Below are 20,296 nucleotides of genomic sequence, written 5' to 3'. Positions count from 1 at the left end.
CTTGAATGGACTTAATTTAGTTTTCTTGCTGTGGTTGCTCTGATGCTACACAAGACCATATGAAATGCCTAGACCATGGTACACCTTCTTCATGATACTTGGTCAATCATTGTTTGATGGTTCCATTTATCTGTTTGACTTGTCCTAATGACTCTGGGTGATGTGGAAATGAAAAGACTATTCAGTGTTCATCAGTCGACATAATTCCTGACAAACACTCTCAGTACAAAATGTTCTTTGGTCAAAGTCAATGTGACATGGCAATCCTCTTCTAGGAATATAGTCCCTGATCAGAATTTTTGCTCTGTGTGTGGCAGCGGCTTTCCTTGCTGGAACAGCTTCCAGCATCTTGAAAACTTCTCCACTACTATAGTATTCCTGGCACTTTGATAAAGAAATGTGGTCCATTTGTCAGTGTAAAAAAGGGCCAGGTGGGGCAGAAGCACAATTGTGATATCTTTTCAACTGTTCCAGGATTCATTTTCTGGCACGCCATGCATCTTTCAAAAGCTTCTTTTTTGTACTTGTGCCATGGATTTTGGATTCCACTACCACTGGGAGAATGATGATCAACTTTTGCACTGCAATGTGTTCTTGAGAGAGTATTTGCTGTGCCTGATAAGGAAGCAGTGTAGTTGGGGCTACCAGTCTATGACTAGAGCCACATCTCCATACTCCATCACTGTCTATCTTCCTACCATTCTCCATACAGAACCACTTTTCCTGTGGAGAGCATTCAGCTTGCATCTCTCGAATATCTTGTATTACATCTCTCTTACAGAGTTTAACTTGGTTTCCAAATCCATTCATCAGGTTCACTGTATCTGTTTTCTTAAATCCCTTTTACTTCTTTTACCCCCTTCCTATCCCTTCCAATTTGTTGCAACTTCATCTGCCAATGCATTTCTATGGCTTTTCATTATAGTCACTTCAGAGTATCTTTTACATTTTATTACAACAACTTCTGACAGTAGTTGTTTGACATCCATGAGTTGGTTATTCTTGATTGGGGTTCCTACAGCCATAAGAAACACTCTGTCTCCATAAGTTTCCAAAATCATGAACAACTCCAAGAGCATATTGAGAATCAATGTAGATATTAGCTGATCTTCCTTCTGCCAACTCATAGGCTTCAGTTGAAGCTTTTAGTTGTGCCTGTTGCACCGCGGTACCAGAAGCCACGCTTTCAGACGGCAACACTTCAGTTTCAGAAACAACTATTCAAATTCTTCTCTCTGTCATTAGGAAGCCATCAGTGTACAAACTTTTGACATTGTAATAGCCAACAGGATGTGGTCGGTCTCTACCTTCTTGAATTAAAACTGTTATCATGTGATCCTCATGGACATACAGGGCAAATTGTTTACTTGTATTCATAATGCAGGTGCAGTACACAATGTCACTTTTAAAGTCTGAAAAGCTTCCAGCTGTTCTTCGTCAACAGTCACAGGGTCACTGAGCACTTAATGTCCTTCAGCAGATTGTTGAGTGGTTGAACAATGGTTGATGGGTCTGTCACTAGATCGTCAATCCACTGATTAACAGTGGTTTCATCTTTAGTGCTGTGTGTTTTCAGTTTGCCAGCACTCTGGTCCTAGCATGGTTTAGGTGGAGCCCAGTCATTGGAACAGCTCTCTCCTTCCCCAATAATAGTGCCCGTGTTCCACAAATTCCAGCCAACTTCTCCCACACGAATCTTTCAACCACACATTTAAGACACTAATCTTATTGACCATGTGCCACTTTACAAGTGGCACAGGTAGCAACCAAGAGATATTGACCCTTTTGGTTCTGCTCTTTAATTTAGTCCCTAGCTGCTCAAACTTCCTCAGCACAACCTCTTTCCTGTTCCAACTGCATTGTTGTTACCCGCACAGACCTCAGCAGCTGCAAATTTTGCTTCAGGTCAGATTACATGTCCTGAACCCAGGCACCCGGCAGGCAACATAACTTCTGACACTCTCAACCCTTGTGACAGAAAACTGTGTCTATTCTCTGACTATATATTACCCAATTACAACTGCATTCCCCTCCCTCAGCCAACCCTCTTGAATAGTTCCCTAAATCATAGCACCATGGTTTGGTTGCTCATCTTTCCTAGAGCCCCCACTCTCTCCTGCTGTCAGGACGCTGAAGCAGGGACCTAATCACAGACCAAGTGCTGTTCACACTGTGATATTTACTGAGTAGCAAATCCAGAGCAGCAACAAAGTTGGCACCAAAGTTCAGGTAGAGATCAAAAAATACAGAGAAATCCAAAAGCCTCAGAATCGAGAAACAGGCAGAGTCGATATTCAGACGGACAGAGTACAGATACAAATGCTGGAAAGGCTAAAGTAAGCTCACTAGCACAATCTAGCAACAAACAGGTGAAAACACAGGACTGAAATACACTGAGCAATAAACAGCGAGGCAGATGATAGGTGGAGCACAATGAGACACAGGTGGCAGCAAAACAGGTAATAATGGGAAACAGGTGAGCGGCGGAGTACTCAGTAATACAGGGGCCAGACTAGAGCAGGAGCGGGGACAGGAGCACATGACAATACAAAACTCCAGACTGACGGCTAGGAGGAATACACACAAAAAGACAAAGTTCAGCTGGAGGTACTGACACCTGCATAGGGAGCAAGAATCTCAGACCAGTCAGACAGGCTGAAAGACTGAAGTTCCTCCAGCACTAACCACCTATTGGATCCCTCTACCTGCCTCACCTGCAGTTACGTCCTCTTGTCTTGGATCACAGATGGAAGTTGAAGCAGTTAATCTAATGGGTGTGACTGTCTCCTACAGCAAACATTCAGGTAACATTCCACTTCCCTCATCCATAGCAGTGTTTGAAGCTCAGATTTCCAGTCATCAACTTTAAGCATGAGTTCCTCAAGCAACTAGCACTTGCTGAACATGTGGTCATCCGGAACTACAACTGGCTCCAGATAATGTAGATACAACACAGCAGCTAATTCTATTCTAGTTTTAATTTGGTGTCTTTTTATTTAGTTACTATGTTGTCAGTTACCTCATTTACCCCACTAAGTAATTGGATTGTTTGAGTTGTTTGAAGAGGAAGGATTAAGACCTCTTGAAACAAAGCATCAAAATCCTGCTCTCACTCTGGGCCAGTTAGCCAATGGGCCAATTAGCCAATACGCCAATCCACAAGATTTACTGTTTCCATTTCTTCCCACTCTCACTCCTGCTCAATATTAAGCACAGTATTTTTATTGCATTTTCATGTATGTATACTCTTTGCTGGATAACAAAGAAGGCATAAAGAATTAGACTGATTTATTTTGACATTTCCAACCCTCTCCAAGTTAATTTAATTAATTGTATTAATTAAAAATTATTTGTACATTTCCACTCTAAAAGTATCTGGAGAGCATGGATTTTCACTCTTAAAACATGCTGATTTATGTGTATTAATCTGAGGTAATATTAATTGGAGTCCAGATACTTCACTACTGGGGGGAAAATTGGATTGAAGCTTGCCTTGACATGCTTGTCATGTACCAGCAGAAGCCTGGAAACTCATTTTCTTCAGCAGGAATTGCTCTTTGATAACCCACGTAGACCCACTGTTTCTGCTTGTTCCTGGCCCAGCAAATTTGTATCTGCATACCTCGACTCTGCTTTATCCCTCCAGTTCAGTCCCTTCCTACCTACATCCATGACACTTCACACACTCTGATCTTTTCAATGATTTCATGTTCCCTGGCCCTGATCATCTTATTTTCACTGTGGATATGTAGTTCCTAGAAATCTCCATTCCCCCATCAGGAATGCCTCAAAGCTCTCTGTTTCTTTCTGGACACTAGACCCAACCAGTTCCCTTCCACCACCACTCTCCTCCATCTGGCTGCACTGGTCCTCACTCTCAATAGTTTCTCCTTTGGCTCCTCCTACTTCCTTAAAACAGAAGTGTAGTCATGGGCTACACTGTAGCATGGATCCCAGCTATACCTGCCTTTTTGTCGGCTACGTGGTACAGTATGGTCCAAGCCCATACTGGTATCACTCCCCAACTTTTCCCACGCTACACCGACGACTGCATTGGCGCTGCTTCCTGCACCTATGCAGAGTTCATCAACTTCATCAGCTATGCCTCCAACTTCCACACTGCCCTCAAATTTACCTTGTCTATTTCCAACACTTTCCTCCCCTTTCTTGATCTCTGTCTTTATCTCTGCAGACAGCTTATCTAGGGATCTTTTATAAACCCACTGATTCTCACAGCTACCTGGACTATACCTTTTCTCACCATGTTACTTGAAAAAATGCCTCCCCCTTCTCACAATTCCTCCATTTCCTCTGCATCTGCTCTCAGGATGAGGCTTTTCATTCCAGAACTAAGGAGATGACCACCTCTTTCAAATAAATGGGCTTCCCTTCCTCCACCATCAATGCTGTCCTCACCTGCATCTCTACCATTTGTGCATGTCTTCCCACACGTCTTCCCTCACCCCAACCTCCCACCACCACACCAGGGATAGGGTTCCTCTTGTCCTCACCTACCACCCACCAGCCTCCACGAGCTGCTCATGATTCTCATAACCTCTGCCATTTCCAATGGGATTCCACCTCCAAGCACATCTTTCACTTACTGTTTTCCAAAGGAATCACTCCCTGCACAATTCCCTTGTCTATTCATTCCTCCCCACTGATCTCCATCCTGGCACTTGTCCTTGCAAGCGAACAAGTGCTACACCTGCCCCTATACTTCTTCCCTCACTATCATTCAGGGCCTCAAACAACCCTTCCAGGTGAGGCCACTTTTCATCTGTGAGTCTGTTGGAGTCATATGTGTCTGGTGCTCCCATTGTGGCCTCCAGTTTATCAGTGAGATCCAACATAGATTGGGAGACTGCTTTGCTAAGCATCTATGCTCCATCCGCCAGAAAAAGCGGGATCACCCGGTGGCCACCCATTTTAATTCTACTTCCCATTCCCATACTGATATGTCAGTCTATGGCCTCCTCTACAGTTGTGATGAGGCCACACTCAGCTTGGTGGAGCAACCCCTTCTATTCTGTCTGTGTAGCCTCCAACCTGATGGCATGAAAAACAATTACTAAGGTGGTAATGGCCCCTTACCCTTCACCATTCCCCATTCTCATTTCCCTCTCTCACTTTATCTCCTTATTTGATCACCACCTCCCTCTGGTGCTCTTCCTCATTCCCTTTATTCCATGGCCTTCTGTTCCCTCCTTTATACCCTGTATCTTTCACCAATCAACTTCCCAGCTCTTTATTTCACCCTCCCCTCAGTTTCACCTATCACCTACCGTGTTGTACTTCCTCCTCCCCTCCCATCTTCTTACCCTGACTTCTCATCTTTTCTCTCCAACTCTGATGAAGGGTCTCGGCCTGAAACATTGACTGCTTACTCTTTTCCATAGATGCTATCTGGCCTGCTGAGTTCTTCCAGCACTTTGTGTGGGTTGCTTGGATTTCCAGCATCTGCAGATTTTCTCTTGTTTGTGATTGAACAATGGTAGCTAAGATTTTTATATATGGCATATTTCAATATTACTATATTGTTTGTTATCAAAAACAATTGAACAGTTAAGGCTGATTTATACTTATGCGTATGGGCTACACTGTAGCCTATGCCGTAGCCCTGATTTTCACCTGTGTCGCTCTACGCCGTAGCGAGTGTGCGTTAGTGTGCGCCGAAACTCTAGTTGGCGGTGGGGTTTCTATGGCACTGTGTTGAGTTTCTTCGTGAAAGACATGGGCGAGGTAATGCATTTCAAATATTTTTACATGTTAGTAAGTAGATTTGACGATTTGGTTAAACATTTACTTAAGTGCCTCCAATAAACTTGATACCATTTGTAAAGAAATATGGAAGTAATGTGCTATTGATGCTAAGTCTAGTGAGGATTGGCTTATAAGTGATGTTTAAATGATGCAGTATATAATATCAGAAGGATATGGTCAGGAATTAAGAAGACTACCGGTACTTGGACTCTGTTGACCTTAACAGAGCTGTGAAAGTGAGAGCGTAATGAACTGCAAAACCAGATAAATGCTTTGAAATGCAGACATGCTGATTTAGAAAATCAAAATGGTGAACTGCCCCAGTAAGTAAACAATTTAACCTATCAATTGGGAGAAAAGGAAAAAGACAATACATCAGCCAAAATGCAGATCTCTGTGTTAACGGAGTGGGTGAAAGTACAGCCTTCAAAATATGTCTGTATTCAGAAGCTCTATTCAGAGTTGCAAAGCGAAATGAGGTAAATTAGTGCTGCACAGGAAAGACCTTCGGTGGGCGGTTCAGGCAACCCAGTGGGTGGTGTTAATGGTGATGTCAATCATGTTTAAAGGCAGTCAACACTGTCTAGACCCAGAAACAATGACACCTTGGGAATGCCAATGAACTGCAGTGACCCCTAGTGGCTGAAGTGGTGAAGGTAGTAATTACATCATTGGTCTGACAGCCATTGCAAGACCTGCCCCAGTAAAATCTGAGAGAAAACACGCAAGACTAATGATGATTACGAAAGGAAACTGGAGGTTGTCGTCAACCACCAGATCTGGAAAAAACTGACAAATGGTTCAGGGAGGTTCCACATCCTAAAAAAGGAAGCTTAAAGACGAGGGCTGAACTCCAATGAATTAGGAATATATGCAAATAGCATTCACATGATGGCCTTTAAATTTTAGCTACCATGCTAACAACTCAGCAAATAAACCAGTAGACACAGTGAGTTGAGGATGGTATAGGAGAGGATAAACAGATTTACCATATGATTGGGGTGAGATTAAAAAATGGTCAGAACGACAATCGCTAACACAGAGTGAATGGAAGAAAGTGGTCAGTTGCAAACTATACAAGACTTTGGATCAGCTACTCAGGGGTTCAAGGAATGACTGAAGGTAATATGGCCCTCTCAATCTGACTTCCATTGATGGTTTGAAAGCAGGTGTTGTGTTGCCAAAATGGTGAAGCTAACAAAAGCAAATTGGAGCAAAACTGCTGTTTCCTAGCATGCAAGGTGCAAACAAGTATAGTGAGATATCAAAGTTCAAATAAGATCAACATAGATGAACCAACTGTCTACACTTGCTAACCAACAATACCAGTGAACGAGGCTACCACAGGGACTTCTCAATAGTCCTGTCTACCATATGGCATTGAAGCAACATCCAATATGTGGATGATATTAGTGGAATCCCCCAGGTGGGATTTTTCAGTGCAAATGATTGAGGAAGAGGTTTCCTTCCTCAGAAAATTTCAGGCCTTATCTGACTTCACTGGCTCAGTCTAGTTACCCAGAAAGTGAGCAGAATGTAGTAAATATTGCCCATACATTTTTTTGCATAAAATACCAGAAAATAAAGCAGAAGTATTTTGGAAAACAATTAAATGGAGGCAGAAGCACTTCCTAAGTCTATGAATTTTTAAAAAAAACTTTTAAAAAGATTTTTCAAGTGAATGTTTCTTCCTAAATATTTGACTTTGTCAAAATATGTGAGTGGTGTGTTGTGCAGGAAATGGTGGCCCAACATCAGGTCGGACAATTTAACCCTTCATTTTCCAAAGATGACAACCTTCTCCAAAAAAGGCTTTCTTCCCATATTTCCACTATAGACATCCCAGCAAACAAATTTGAACTACTCGCCAGAGTTATTAATATTTGGTTCAAAATTATTTTACTTAATTCACTGTGATTTCTAAGGACTCAGCCATCTACTTGTTACATTAGGTTCATTTACTGGATGGAGAGAGTTCTAAGTTAATTAAATCATCGTGTTTGTCCTTTGAGTAGCAGATTGAACTGATGGGTGGGTCCTTATCCAGCCCATTACAACATGAGATTGTCTTTCTTCACCCAGGTGATGATTTAACAATCAGTGATTGTCTGGTCCTGTTCAATGTGTCTTCATTCTGTGGAATTGGGACTCAATGTTTTTGAGGAAATGAATCAACAATTTATTTGACTTGTAAATTTCACATGTGACTTTACCAGCAGGAGGCTCAATAGCCCAAAATACATCCAACTAGGCCCAGCACTCATGGTCATAAAAGACAAATGTTGAACAGCTATGGAAAGAATTGTTTGTCTGCATTCAGAATAATCAGCGGTGGAACAAGGTGCCAGAAAGTGTGCTTAAAACCAGGGCATTGAAACTATTAAAAGGAACGAGATCTGAGAGGTTGTAGGATAATATTATTGTCTTTACAGGGATTGCAGTTAGTTTACCAGACAGTTATAAAATAAACCAGAATTGTGATGCTGAAAATCCAAACTCAGAACGACAGTACTGGGAACAGGCAACACCTGTGGAAAGAGAAGCGGTCAACATTACAGGTCTGAGCCTCACTATCAGAGTCGGGAAAGAGAAAAAAAGTTAGTTTTCAGTACGAGAGAGAGGCGCAAGATGAGTGGTTAGAACAAAGGGAATATCTCTGATTGGTGAGACCAAATGAGTGAATATATCAGTTAGGATAAGAGTGAGCATCAGGTTCTAGTCATAGATTCATAGAGTAATACAGTATGCATACAGGCCCTTCCAACCATAGTGCCCAGCCAGCTCATTTTAATTTCTTGCTTGTCGACCATATTCCTTTAAGATGCACCCCTCCATGTACCTGTTCTAAGTGCTTCCTAAATTACATTGTTGCACCTGCCTCAACTACTTCCTCTGGCAGCTTGTTCCATATATTCACCACCCTCTGTGTGGAAAAAGTTGCCCCTCAGGTCCCTTTTAAATCTTGCCCTTTAGCCTAAATCTATGCACTCTAGTTTTAGACTCCCCTGCCCTAGGGGAAAAAACCATTACTATCCACCGTATCTATTCTCCTCATAATTGTAAACATTTTGATACGGTGACTTCTCATTCCCAAGGAGTAAAGACCAACCCTGGCCAATCCCTCTCTATAACTCAGGCTTTCTAGTCCTGCCAACATCCTGGTAATGATCACTGAACTCTTTCCAATTTAATTACATTTTTCCCATAACAGGGTGAACAAAGCTCTACACAGAACTCCAAGTGCAGCCCCAGCAGTGGGCTGTGCAACTACAAGATGCCCAGCCCCTGCATTCATTGCCCCGACTGATGAAGACCAGCATGCTAAATGCCCTTTGCAGTAACCTGTCCACCTGCAATGCTATAGCTCTAAATCTTACCTGTAGTAAACTGCTTGACTTTTCAATTTGACAGTTAAGGTACCTGATTTGATATCAAAGATCAATTTTCAGAACATATCAGGCAAGAGATCGATTCCTAGCTAATCACTTTACACTTATTTTTGTTGATTTCCATAGAGAGATGGAATTCTTGAAGAGCTCACATGATAGTGGTTTAGCACTTCATTATGATATTGCACTTTGGCATGGTTTCTTTTTAAGAAAAAAAGCACACTAATAAAAGAGCTTTTTATTTGGGCCCATTACGATTGGACTTAAAGGAAGGTCATTAGCTACATCAACAAGAGATGGTAGATTTGGAGAAGGTGAAGAAAGATCAACACTGTTCAGAATTAATAATGGAATGATGTATTGCACAATATTTCAGGAAATTCTTCCAAAGAAAATGAATCCCTTTCCCCAAAGTTCAAAATTTAAAGTAAAATTTATTATCAGAGTACATACATGTCACCATATAGAACCTTGAGTTTCTTTTTCTGTGGGCATACTTAGCAAATCTATAGAAAAGCAAGTGTAAACTGTAAACAAACTGTGCAATTGCAGATATACTGTAAATAAACAGCAATAAATTACAAGCATGAAATAACAATATAACAGACCCCTTAAATGAGTGTAGCTATCTCCTTTTGTTCGAGAGCCTGATGGTTGAGGGATAGTAACTGTTCTTGAACGTGGTGGTGTGAGTCCTGAGGCATTTGTACCTTCTACCTGATGGCATCAGCGGGAAAAGAGCATGGCCTGGATGCTGCTTTTCTACGGCAACGTTTCATGTAGATGTGCTCAATGGTTGAGAGGGTTTTACCGTGATGTACATGGCCGAATCCGCTACCTTTTGTAGGATTTGCCACTTACAGGCTTTGGTGTTCCCATTCCAGGCTGTAATGCAGCCAGTTAACACACTTTCCAACACACATCTATAGACATTTGCCAAGTTTTTCGATGACATGTTGAACCTCCATAAATTCCTGAGGAAATAGAGGCCCTGTCGTACTTTCTTCACAATAATATTTATATGAAGGGTCCAGGACAGGTCCTCTGAGATAGTGACACCCAGGAATTTAAAGATACTGACCATCTCTACCTCTAATTCTCTGATGATTACTGGCTCATGGACCTCTGGTTCCCCTCTCCTGGTCTACTATCAGTTCCTTGTCTCATTGACATTGAGTGAGATGTTGTTGTTATTACACACTCAGCCAAGATTTCAGTCTCCCTCCTGTATGCTGACTCACCACCACCTTTGATACGGCCCACAACAGTGGTGTCGGCAGCAAGCTTGTATATGGTGTTGGAGCTGAAATTAGCCGCACAGTCACAGGTGTAAAGCGAGTAGAGCAGTACACGTTCCTGCGGTGCTCCTACGTTGACACAGATTGTGGAGAAGATGTTTTTGCCAATTTGAACTAACTGGGGTCCACAAGTAAGGAAATCCGGGATCCAGTTGCACAAGGGAAGCCCAGGTCTTAGAGCTTACTGATCAGTTTTGAAGAGATGATGGTGTTAAATGCTGAGCTGTAATCAATACAGAACATTCGGATGTCCAGATTTTCCAGCTTTAGAACACCTGGACAACACAAACACCTACATCAGGATGCTGTTCATCGACTATAGCTCAGCATTTAATACCATCATTCCCACAATCCTGATTGAGAAGTTGCAGAACCTGGGGCTCTGTACCTCCCTCTGCAATTGGATTCTTGACTTCCTAATCAGAAGACCACAATCTGTGCGGCCTCCTTGCTGATAATCAACACTGGTGCACCTCAGGGGTATGTGCTTAGCCCCCTGCTCTACTCTCTATTTACCCATGACTGCATGGCTAAGCATAGCTCAAATACCATCTATAAATCTGCTGATAATACAACCATTGTTGGTAGAATCTCAGGTAGTGACGAGAGGGCGTACAGGAGTGAGATATGCCAACTAGTGGAGTGGTGCCGTAGCAACAACCTGGCACTTAACGTCAGTAAGACGAAAGAGCTGATTGTGGACTTCAGAAAGGGTAAGACAAAGGAACACATACCAATTCTCACAGAGGGATCAGAAGTGGAGAGAGTGAGCAGTTTCAAATTCCTGGGTGTCAAGATCTCTGAGGATCTAACCTGGTCTCAACAGATGGATGCAGTTATAAAGAAGGCAAGACAGTGGCTATACTTCATTAAGAGTCGGAAGAGATTTGGCATGTTAACAAATACACTCAGAAACTTCTATAGATGTACTGTGGAGAGCGTTCTGACAGGCTGCATCACTGTCTCCTATGGGGGGTGGGGAGGGTGCTGCTGCACAGGACCAAAAGAAGCTGCAGAGGATTGTAAATTTGGTCAGCTCCATCTTGGGTACTAGGCTACAAAGTACCCAGGACACCTTCAGGGAGCAGTGTCTCAGAAAGGCAGCGTCCATTATTAAGGACCTTCAGCACCCGGAGCATGATCTTTTCTCACTGTTACCATCTGGTAGGAGGTACAGAAGCCTGAAGGCACACACTCTGCAATTCAGGAACAGCTTCTTCCCCTCTGCCATCCGATTCCTAAATGGACATTGAATGTTTGGACACTACCTCACTTTTGAAAAAATATATAGCATTTCTGTTTTTTTGGCACAATTTTTAATCTATTCAATATACGTATAAAGTATACTGAATAAGATTTACTTATTATTATTATTTTATTCTATTTTATGAAATGTAATGCTATCACAGCATTCATTTCGCCACTATGTGTAAGGAGTTTGCGTTAAGCTGCTTCTACTAAGTTAACAAATTTCACGTCACATGCTGGTGATAATAAACCTGATTTTGATTCTGATTCTGATTCTTTGATAATAAATTTACTTTGAACTTTGAACATAACCACTGTCTTCAGTCCCATACTTTTCTCTTTACACGGTTCTTTTATCTTACCTAAAGATAACACACAAACTTTGAAAAGAGGAGATCCTAGAATGAGCTAAAAATTTATAACTGAAAAAAATTTGACCATAAGACGTAGGAACAGAATTAGGCTATTCAGCCCATCAAGTCTGCTCTACCATTCCATTGTAGCTGATTTATTATCCCTCTGAACTGCATTGTCCTGCCTTCTCCCCTTAACCATTGACAATCAAGAGCCCCTAAACCTTTACTTTAAGCATACCAGTAACTTGGCCTCCACGTCTATATATGGCAATGAATTCCACCGATTCACCATCCTCTGGCTGAAGAATCTCATCCTCATTTCTGTTCTAAAGGGATATCCCTCTATTCTGAGGCTGTGCTTTCAGGTGCTAGGTTCCCCTATGATATCAAACTGTACTGCATCCACATTCACAGGGTTCATCTTCCTGTCATCTGTACAGTGAAATTTCCTTTCAGCAACAGAGTATATTCTAAACATTGTTTTGCAGGATGAGAGTTTTGGGAGAGTCCTTCCACTCAGTTTCAAAATCCACCCATCCATGGTCCTTTGAATGCGCATATAGTTGTTTCATGTCCTTGGGAAATAGAAAGCAATTTCTGCATCAAACACCTAAGGAGCAATTATTTAAAATTAAATGTACTGTATAATTGGCGTAGCAGCACTAAGATTTCACTGGACTAATAAACATTAATTATCTATGTTTATTTAGAGATATAGCACAGTAACATTCCCTTCCAACCCATAGTCCACATCATCCAAAGTCACCCAGGTGACCACTAACCTTTTGAATGAGGGAGGAAACCAGACCCTAAGAATAAATATTTGTGGTCGCTGGAATAACATGCAAACTCCTTACACATAGTGGCGAAGTGAATGCTGTGATAGTGTTACACAAATTGCTCCACTACTGTGCCAGCCCAACAGCTTATTGGCATTGTTGCCATGTCTCCCAGCTGAGCTGCTTTTGCCACGTAATTCAGTCTTTAGTTCACTAATACTTACAAAGTCATAGATTATAGAGTCTTACAGCATAGAAACTGACAATTTGGATCATTAAGTCTGTACTGACCATTGATTATCCATTAATACTAATCCCATTTTATTCTGATTGGACCCTATTGCTCACTAACACACTGGGGACAATTTACAATAGCCAAGTAACTTGCCATCCCACATTTGGGATAAAACTAGAATATCCAGAAGAGAACAATGTAGCCACTGGAAGAACTTTCTGCACAAACCCTGCACAGGCAGAACCAGAGATTGGAATTTATACTGGGTCACTGGAGTGTGACCCAGAAAAATATGAGATGTGCCACTGAAAAACACTTCAATCCTTTCCACATGAAGCTAGCAAACTATGGAAAGATGTGGGTAATGGTAAACATCCATAAGATTTTTACATAAAATTTCCACTTGAGACCCTAGTTCTCTTGTTTAAGAATCCTGCTTACAGACTTCAATAGAGAGTGTCCTTACTGTGTCTATTCTTATTCCCCCATCACCTGAAGGCCCTAATGTCCCTTCAAAAACAATTTTGCACAACTCTATATGGGAGTAACATTGTTAGGTACATTGTAATTTCGATGTGCATGATTATTGAGTCAATCAGAAGACATTTTGAACAGACATTATCACATATGGCAGTATAAAAGTTAAATCATTAAAGATGTGATATGCAAGCAGGTTATTGTAAATAATATGAAAAAACATCTCAGAATTCATTTCTTTCATTCATTCTATTATAGTTATTGGATTTAGTGAGTATGCCTGCAAGAAGATGAATCTGTGTTGTTTATGGTGACATATATGTACTTTGAAAATAAATTTACTTTGGATACCTCTTGCTGCTGAATCAGGAAAGAACAGGAAATGAATTTTAAAATATTTTTATTACAGTCTTGATACCCAGAGGTCAGTGAACTCCAGAGGATGAAGATGAAGGACAAAGTCGAGAGATCAGTGAATCTAGGGGTAGAGGGCTAATGGTCGAAAACTGAATTCAGTGAATCTGGAGGTAAAGGCCCAAAAGTCAAAACCTTTGACCTTTGACCAGTTGCTTGTCTGGAGGTCAGAGGCCTAATGTCTGTGAGTTTGAGTGTCCAGGGCCAAGGACTGGAGGCCTGGTGGCAGCATGTCCTGAGATTGGAGGGCGGGGGGGGGGGGGGTGGTGTGTGTGTGTGTGTGTGTGTGTGTGTGTGTGTGTGTGTGTGTGTGTGTGTGTGTGTGTGTGTGTGTGTGTGTGTGTGTGTGTGTGTGTGTGTGGATGGATAGGAGGGGTAAGAGGGTGGTGAAGGGGCTTGACTTGCTGTTGTTGTTGCTGCAGCTTGTGCTCTTCTGCTGAACATTATGGGCATGCAACATTGGCACCTGAATGTGTAGCAACACTTGTTTCAATGTACCTCTGGTAAATAAATCTGAATCAAAAGTAGAAGATAAGTACACTTTAGTGAACCCTTTATTAAATATGTCGAATACTAACATTTATATAAAGCTTTAATTTATTTGCATGTTTTGATTTGACAGAAAATAGCCTACATTTTAAGAAATGGAAATAACAATATTAAGTTCTACTCTTTTCTATTACATTATCTAGATACATGGCTAACTACCATCCTCTACATAGCACCATCCAGAGACAGAGAAGCAGTTTCAGCGACAGGTTACTGTCGATGCAATGCTCCTCAGACAGGATGAAGAGGTCAATACTCCCCAATGCCATTAGGCTTTACAATTCAACTGCCAGGACTTAAGAACTTTTTTAAAGCTATTATTAATGCTTTTTGAGTTAGTGATTTAGATGCATATCATATTATTACTGAGTTAAGTATTGTATGTAATGAGTTTTTGCTACAACAAGTGTATGGGACATTGGAAAAAAATGTTGAATTTCCCCATGGGGATGAATAAAGTATCTATCTATCTATCTATCTATCTATCTATCTATCTATCTATCTATCTATCTATCTATCTATCTATCTATCTATCTAACTATTTTGCTTAACAGACAAGTATTTGTTTTATAATACTAGCTCAGCCATGGTTGATTGCTGAGTAGTTATGCAGAAATGTCCTTAGTTTTTGATTTGCACTACTGCCACTTTCCTGTCACCTTGACCCAGTATGGCCACTCTCCTGCAACCTCTCTCACTAACAAGGAGCTTCCACCCACAGAACTGCCATTCACAGCTTTCTCTGTAAGCGCTAAAGACTGATGTGCAGGAGGTCAGCGGTTTCTGAGATACTCAAACCACTCCATCTGCACCGACAATCTGTGAAAGTCACTTCGATCACATTTCTTCCCCATTCTGATGTTTGATCTGGACAACAATTGAACCTCTTGGCCATGTCTTTTAGGCATTGCATGGCTGCCGTATGAGTGACTGATTAATCAGCAGGTGTACAGGTGTACCTAATAAAGTGGCCACTGAATATACTTTCACTCTTGACAACATACAGTGAATCTGATTGAACTCTCTCCTGTACCAAACTTTTCTTCCTAAGGTGTGGCAATCTATAAATGGGACTTGAACTGTAATTAATTCAGGGTTTGCATAGTTCTACCATGCCATACACCACACCTCCTAAGAAGAGGGGAGAGAACTTACAATCTGCCAGTTATATGCTGGTCTAGGCAGTAACCAATTTAGACCAGCACCCGTACAACAGCACAGTAGCACAACTCAAGGCCTGCTGCCTCACCAGACCTCTGGGATCAATTCCAACCCGCAGTGCTGTCTGCACAGTCCCAGTGGCAGTGTGGGTTTCCCAATGCCCTGTTTCCTCCCACATCCTAAACACATGTCAATTGGTAAGTTAATTGGCCATGGCATCCTGTTCCTACCATGTAGGTGGTTGCTAGAGCATGGAGGGTGATGAGGAGAAAGTGGAAAGAACAACTCATGATAAGCATGGAGTTGGAGGGCTGAAGGTCCTGATTCCATGCTGCATCTCTCTCTCTCTCTCTCTCTCTCTCTTTCTCCCCCCCTCTTTCTCTCTCTCTGTTTCTCCCCCCCTCTCTCTCTCTCTTTTTCCCTCTCTCTCTCTTAATCTTTGTCTGTCTGTCTCTCTGTCTCTCCCTCTCTGTGCTGCCTTTATGGCAGTTATTTAGTTTATAATATTTTCGCTTAGTAATTTGTTAGCATTTTTTAGTTAAAGTTAAGATTGTTTAAGTAAATTCATTTGTCTGTAATATATCGCGGCTGCGATGACGGCACATCCGGGTTCGCCGCGTCTTGTGGGAAAATACCGGTTTGGGATAAACACAAGGGTGGGGGTCGCTCACATGTGGCAGTTCAGCGCCAGTAGGTTGTTCTCTACGCACCAAAAACACAGTGAAAGCAACGCTGTAAGTCATTAGATAGTCGATATGTTGAATTAAAATGTTAACGCCGATTCTGTTAAAAGTAATGACGGTCGATAAGGTTTATGTTTTCGTTAGTTAAAGAGTCGGGATAGTTTGTGTTGAACTGTATTTAAAGCAGTCAATGGAGCAGGTAGATTCTGACTGTATGCTGCACTTTAATGTAATGTAGTTATTGTAGTTTTACCTTTGCAAGTATTCATGATGTAAATGTGATATTTAGAAGGAAACAAACACTGTACCAATCTTGTATTGTTTTATCAACAGTTTTCACCATACGTTAATGTGAAGAGTGAACAGTAAATGGTTAATCTTACTGCAACCTTGTTTTCATTGACTACGGTTTATCTCGACATTTAACTCAGCATTACGTTACACCCGAGCGAGAACGTTATACTCTCAGATCTTGGCTCGACAGGCAAGAACATTCAGAGGCTGTAGGTAGGTTTCTAGTGTTTTTTCTCCCAAATTGGCCGCATAAGCATCTCCGCCGATGAGAGGTTCTGGAGTCGGAGTCAAGGTTGCTGCTTTTACTGTGGGGTAGCAGGTCACCTGCAACCTGAAGATCCAAAGCTGAAGCTGTTGAGAGAACTGTTAAGACTGCCTGTTGTTGGGAGGACTGTGATGATAGCAGCCACTACCCACAACCTCACAGATTTTGGTGTCACACTGAGGGCGGAGGTCTCCTGGGGTAAAAACCGATGAGAGGTGAATGCTTTTTTGGACCCTGGGGCAGCTGGAAATTTCCTGGACTTGGGGACAGCATGTTGGGTCAACATACCATTGCAGGGCTTGAGTCAGCCCATGAATGCAACTGTCTTGGACAGCTGTCCACTTGGTTCCAGGCAGACAATGGTCTTGTGGATGAGGAGAGAGGATCACGCGGAGAACATTAGTCTCTATATCATTGAGTCTCCTCACATACCCCTGATCCTCGGGCACCCTTGGCTGTCCCAGCATAACCCTTCGGTGAACTGGAAGGAAGGGAGGATCATTACATGGTCCAGTTGCTGAAAGAAGGTATGTTTCTGACTTTGTGTTCCGGCCCCCAGACTCTCCCGAGACCAGCAGCTGATGAGGGGGCAGACCTGTTCAGGGTAACCTGGAGCCTTCAGGAAACCTAGGCCTGCCTTCAAGAGCAGACAAACCAGCTCCAGTTAACAGGCCCATGTGGGTCCCAACCATGTCCAGTCAGGAGTGCGTTGGAACTAGATCTCCAGTTCGGGAGCAAACCAAGGAGGTGCCCAGGCGGTCAGGAACTCCAGCCGCTAAGCCAGTTACCAGGTCCCATCTAAGGGGAAGCCTACAAAACAGCCTAGCCCCGGCAGCACAAAGACCATTTGTCACACCTTGTTGCTGGTGTCTGAGGATATGGACGAGGATTAGGGCTGTGACTTGGCCTCTGTTTTCATAAAAGACTCTTGTGAACCTGTGAGGTCTGCTGAATCACTCCTGCTACCAAAGGAGCCCCAGGAGTCATCCTCAGAGCATGGTCCGGGGGTAATAGCAGCACTCAAGCCAGCAGAAATCCCTTCCACCTACAAGAATGTGGAAAAGGTCTTCAGCTAGGGAAAGGCCTCAACTCTTCCACTGCACCAGCCCTACCACAGTGCTACAAATCTACTTGTCCTCCACGAGGTTGATTATATGCACTCTCGGGCCTGGAGAGAATGGCTATAGAGGAGTATATAAAGGAGGCTCTTGCTCTGGGATTCATTTGGCCCTTCACTTCTCCAGCTGGTGCTGGCTTCTTCTTTATACATAAAAGGATAGCAGCCTGCAGCTATGTATTGATTCTAGAGGGATGAATTGCATAATGGTCAGGAATCATTACCTTCTTCCTCTCATGAACACTGCCTTCGTGAATCTCCAAGGGGCAAGCGTATTTCCAAAGCTGGTCTTGTGGAGTGTGTACAATCTGGTTTGCATAAGTCATACCTTGCAGGCCTTTATAAGCGATGTGCTCTGCGATGCACCCCATGAGTACACCTTTGTCTACCTGAACGCCATCCTGGTTTTCTCAAAGGCTAGGCTGCTTTCCCAGAACTCAAACAACACCCGTTTTGGTTGGACCTAACCCGGATCTTCCCTTCATCGTGGAGGTGGATGCCTCAGGCATCGAAGTGGACGCAGCATCGTCTCAACGGGCACTTTCAGACAATAAACTGCACCCGTGGGTGTACTTTTCCAGATGGCTGTCCCCAACAGAGGTGAACTACGACAATGGAAATCGAGAGCTGCTTGTGCTCAAGTTAGCTCTGGAGGAACGGCGTCATTAGCTTGAGGCTGGCGAGAATGAATTGCAGGCAGGCCAGGTGATGCCTTTTCTTTAACTGCTTTAATTCCATCCTGATCTATCAACCAGGACCAAAGAACCAGAAAGTGGATGCCTTGTTCTGTCAGTTCAACAAATCTGCAAAAGGAGCAGCCTACTAACATTTTTCCCCAATTTGGGGAATTGACACACTAGTTGACAAGGCCCAGGCTCAAGGGGAGATTCCTCAGTACGGCCCTCCAGGTCGGCTGTTCATTCCTAGTTCTATCTGGTCTTAGGTTCTTCAATGGGGACATGCATTGAGAATGACCACTCACCAAGGGATTGCCAGGATCCTCAAGTTCATTACGAGAAGATATTGGTGGCTTGGAATGCCGAGGGAGGTCCATCAGTATGTGCAGGCATGCAAGGTGTGTGCCCAGAACAAGGAACCCTACACCCAACCTCAAGGGCTCCTCTACCCTTTACCTGTTCTGGACAGACCATGGGCACACAGCTCTATGAACTTTGTCATGGGTTTCCTCCTTCCAAAGGGAAGACCATCATCATGATAATTGTACATTGTTTTTCGAGGGCCTGCAAATTCATCGCCTTAGACTGACTACCATCTGCAGCAGAGTTGGCCAAAATCGTCCTGCACCAGGTCTTCAGGATTCCAGGTTTTCCAGTGAACATTGTGTCATATCATGGTCCGCAATTCAAGTCATGTTTTTGGAGGGCATTCTGTAAGCTGTTTGGGGCAACGACGAGTCTTTCCTCTGGGTTTCACCACAGTCCAATGACCAGATGAACCAAGATTTGGAATGAACCCTCTAAGGTGCCTGGCCTCCGAAACACTGGATGAGTTGTGTGACCATTTAATGTGGGCAGAGGTTGCCAACACCACTTTATGGCACTCGGCACATAGGATGCCCCCTTTTGAATGCCAATTTGGGTATTCTCCATCACTCTCCCTGAGCAGGAGGCTGAGGTTGGGGTTCCTGCGGCCAAAGAGCTTGTCCAAGTTGAAAGGAAGATTTTGCTAGCTTCTACTTGGAAGGCTGAAATAAAGGCTAACTACAAATAAGACAGGGACCAGTTTTTCATCCTGGGCAATGGGTCTGGATGTCGACTCAGGACTTACCTCTCTGAGCGGCGTCTAGGAAATTGGCGTCCAAGTTCATTGGGTCATTTAAGATTCTCAGGAAAGTAAACCTGGTGGCTTAGACCTTGCAGCTCCTCAAGACCTTCTGGATCAATCCCACTTTCCACTTTTCCAAATTAAAATTTGTAAACATCAGCCCTTTAGCCCCACCACCATCCATCCCACCGCTACCCAGGTCTGTTGATGGGGCACAGGTCTTCAACTCTTCGAGTGATTATGCAGAACGTTTGAAGTTAATAACTCATCAGGGGTGATTGATAAGTTTGTGGCCTAAGGTAGAAGGAGATGAGTTATTAACTTCAAACTTTCTGCATAATCACTTAAAGAGTTGAACTGCATGTGCATGTAATGAGAGCTGTATAACTCATCTCCTTCTACCTTAGGCCATGAACCTATCAATCACCCATACTGTGGACACTTTCTGGAGGTCCAAGATCTGTATGCTCCATGACCACTGGT

Source organism: Hemitrygon akajei, chromosome 6, assembly GCF_048418815.1.
Source record: "Hemitrygon akajei chromosome 6, sHemAka1.3, whole genome shotgun sequence".
Classification (NCBI taxonomy): Eukaryota; Metazoa; Chordata; class Chondrichthyes; order Myliobatiformes; family Dasyatidae; genus Hemitrygon; species Hemitrygon akajei.
Note: the sequence above shows the minus strand (reverse complement) of the source record.